This window comes from Silene latifolia, chromosome 6 (genome assembly GCF_048544455.1).
Source record: "Silene latifolia isolate original U9 population chromosome 6, ASM4854445v1, whole genome shotgun sequence".
In the NCBI taxonomy this organism is placed as follows: domain Eukaryota; kingdom Viridiplantae; phylum Streptophyta; class Magnoliopsida; order Caryophyllales; family Caryophyllaceae; genus Silene; species Silene latifolia.
The window spans coordinates 66,956,460-66,960,208 of record NC_133531.1 but is presented as its reverse complement, the minus strand read 5'-3'; the positions used below and the strand labels follow the sequence as shown (position 1 = coordinate 66,960,208).

General features: G+C 43.1%; 1 non-coding gene across 1 annotated transcript; it reads right to left on the bottom strand.

The window, feature by feature from the left end:
* Positions 1-366: 366 nt before the first annotated feature.
* On the bottom strand, positions 367-473 carry LOC141589530 (small nucleolar RNA R71). Its single transcript, XR_012520463.1, has one exon. It is a non-coding gene; the product is annotated as a small nucleolar RNA R71 (small nucleolar RNA).
* Positions 474-3,749: the final 3,276 nt, after the last annotated feature.

Genomic DNA, 3,749 nt, shown 5'->3' with positions numbered 1-3,749 from the left:
TAAGCTTTCCAGTCATTTAGTGCCTAAAGCGTCCTCTATTCCGAAGGGTTTCAATCTCCAGACTGAAGATGGGAATACATTCGACATCCGTCCTTCTTATATCAATCTGGTGGAGAGAAATATTTATAGAGGTGTGGCAGGTGAGGATCCGAGGAAACATATGGAGACCTTTATCGATTACTGTTCTACTATCCCCGCCACTAAGGGGGTAACTCAGGACAAGATTAAGGAAGTTCTATTTCCTTTCTCTTTAGGCGATTCGACCGGGAGTGGCTGATCGACTTGGACCGCACAATACCCAATTCTGATTTGGAGTCTCTTGCTCTTGCATTTTACAAGAGGTACTTCCCTCCACAACGCACCAATCTGCTGAGGGCCAACATTACTAGTTTCAGACAGGCTCCCGGTGAAAGTTTCTATGAGGCATGGTCGCGATTCAAGAAGTTGGTGAGGTCTATCCCTCACCATGGTTTTGACCCATGGTTTCTAGCTAATCAGTTCTACAATGGGTTGTATGACGACCAAAGAGCCATACTTGATGCGGCATCTAGTGGAAGATTCTAGGAGAATACAGATGACGATAAGGGATGGTCTCTTATTGAAGAGATGGCTAATCACAGTGCTGAGTATGGTAACCCGAGGGATGGGATTAGAACAGTTCATGCAGTTGATAAGCAGGTTTTAGCTCAGCTGGAGACCATGAATGCTAGGTTTGACAAGTTGGAGTTACAAGCTGCTGGGGAGCCTCAGACGGTCCATGTTCTTACTAGAGGAGAGACTGTTTCTTGTGAGAGATGTGGGAGTAATGATGGCCACACTGCTGTTGGCTGTCTTATAGAAAAGGAACAAGTCCTTGCCTTTCAGCAATATAGGCAAGGAGGAGGTTCTTATTACAATAATCAAGGGGCAGTCCATCCCAATTTGAGGTGGACTAGTCAAAATGTGCTTAATCCTACTCCTCCTCCGCACCAGCAGCAGCCTTATGTTCCTCCACACAAGAATCAACAAGGCTTTCAAAAGCCTCCTTCCTTTACTCCTCCTAACCATGGTGCATCCTCTTCCGGTGGGGTGAGTGAAATTGATGAGCTTAAGTCTATGTTGCAAGCTTTTACAAAGCAGTTTCAGCTGAGTGATCAACAAAAAGATGCGTCCATAAAGGCACTTGAAACTCAAGTTGCCCAACTAGCTATGAACCAATCTTCAAGAAAGCAGGGTTAATTACCGACTCAAAATGAGAAGAATCCACACGAGACGGTAAACTTGATAAATCTGAGAAGCGGTCATTCTTATAAGGGACCGGAAATGCAAAAATCAGACCCGAGGGGAGCTGTAACTGATGATGAACAGTGTTCTACCAAAGAAAGTGAGCTCACGGCAAAGCAAGTGCTCGATCGACTGGTTTCAGGTGGTCGATCGAGCATATTTGGGCAGGAAAGTGCTCGATCGAGTGGTTTTTCCACTCGATCGAGTGAACAGGAAGAGCAGACTGGTCAATCGAGTAGTTTTTCTACTCGATCGAGTGAAGAGAAAAATGGAGTTGCTCGATCGAGTGGAAATTTCACTCGATCGAGTGATATTATTGAAGATTCTACTCGATCGAATGGGTATATTGGTCGATCGAGTAGTCTTGATGACGGGAAGCTTATTCGAGAGCCTGTTAGTGCTCGTTTAAGCGATAAATCACCGGAAAGACCTCGTTCGAGAGGTAAGAAGCGTCCAAAGGATACAAAACTTGCTCCGGAAGATACATTGGAAGAGAGAAACAAGGGACTCGAGATACCTACCACGGTTCCCTTCCCGAGGCGGTTGCAGAATACTAAGGCCAATCAACAATTCGGCAAATTTGTCGAACTTCTGAAAAGCTTGGAAGTCACTGTGCCGTTCAGTGAGTTGCTGACAAAGGTACCCTCTTATCTCAAGTTTATGAAAGAAATTTTATCGCGTAAGAGGAGTATTAGTGATAGTGAGACCGTAGCTTTGACTGAGGTAGGGTCAGCTCTATTTCAAAATAAGTTACCTCCTAAGCAGTCGGACCCGGGTAGTTTTTCAATTCCGTGTCATATCGGCAACTATTTGATTGATAATGCGCTATGCGATTTAGGCGATATTGTAAGTGTCTTACCGTTGTCTCTGGCTAAGAGACTTGGTTTGACAAAGCTGAGTTGCACTAACATGACAGTCCAGATGGCCGACCGTAGTATACCACGGCCACTAGGTATAGTAGAAGACGTACCTGTGAGGATCGAGAGGTTCTTTATTCCCGTTGATTTCGTTGTCTTAGACATCCCCGAAGATGCACACACCCCTATTATTTTAGGGAGACCATTTTTGTCTACTGCTCGTGCAGTTATCGACGTCGGGGGGAAGACTTTGACCTTTCAGGTAGGGGATGAGGAGCTGATTTTTCATCAGTCTAAATCCCGGAGGGCTCTCATGCAAGCTCAGCCTTGCAATGCTCTCTCTTCTATTGACCCTATTATTGACACTCCAGTTGAAAATATGGAGTATTGTGCTACAATTGTTACCCCTCCGCCTCAGACTGAGAGCAAAAAGGAGGAAAGTTCGTCTGTTTTCCTTGCTGCAGGTACAGATGAAAGCAATGAAGGAGCTGTCAAAGGATGTCGTGCGACTGCTATCAATCAAATTGGAAGTAAGGATGCTAAAGATGGTGATATAGGAGCAAGGACGAGGAAAGTTCGCGCTTATGTGGATGTGAACTACTCCCATCCTACTGTTTCAAATGAATATTCAAGCTCCTGGAAGTTGAAGAGGACAGTCAACGTTGCTGAGATGACGTCCTCCAGTCAGGAGCCCTTCAAGGGGCTACTGAATTGCATTGGGAATTAAGCGGGGAAGTAACACTTTGTAATAGATAATTTTTGATTTTTCCGCTGAATTTATTTATTGCTTTTATTAGGACAAATAGTTTATAGACTGTTTTTAGCGTAGATTTAAGACTATAGACTGTTATTATGCGTATTTTGTATGTTGGGATACTTTTGCACGTGTTTTTATGCAGGTTTGGGAAAGTTTTACGCATTCCAAGGGAAGAATAGACGAAATTCAAGAGCTTACACGAGAAAAGGGCTCGATCGAGTACTTTTGTACTCGATCGAGTGAAAAAATTGGTCGACCGAGTACTTTTTCCAGTCGATCGAGTAAAGCAATAAAGGGAACTTCTCGATCGAGTAGATTTCTACTCGATCGAGCAGATGGAGCATCAAAATGCTCGATCGAGTGGTTTAAAACCACTCGATCGAGTAACTGCAACAGGACGCAGGGAGTTTTCTAACTTAAACTCTTTTGATCTTATTTCCACTTCATTTATCCCTAATTTTTTCGTCCTTCAACCCCTAATTGCGACACAAACTCCCCCAAATCCCCATTTTCTTGTCCAAATCACCAAATCCGCCTCCTACAATCTCTTGCTTGCCTTTTAATCTTTCAAAGCCCCTTAATTTCTTAATTTCCCCTTTGATTGTGCTCGTTTACACGGTTTTTAAAGCGGGATAGGGTTTGCGGTTTTTCGATCAAAAAATCGCCTTTTCGTGCTTGTTCTTTGAAGATTAATTGCCTTTGTAGGATTTCTATCATCAAGTAAGTGATTCCTTCATTATCTATGCATTTTAATTTCGATTATTTTTGAATTTTATGAAGAATTTAGGAATTAGGGTTCGAAATTTTGGTTTAGTCGAATTTTTCGATTTTAATTGCCTTTGTTTGCCCTTACTTGTCTTACTTGATGATCA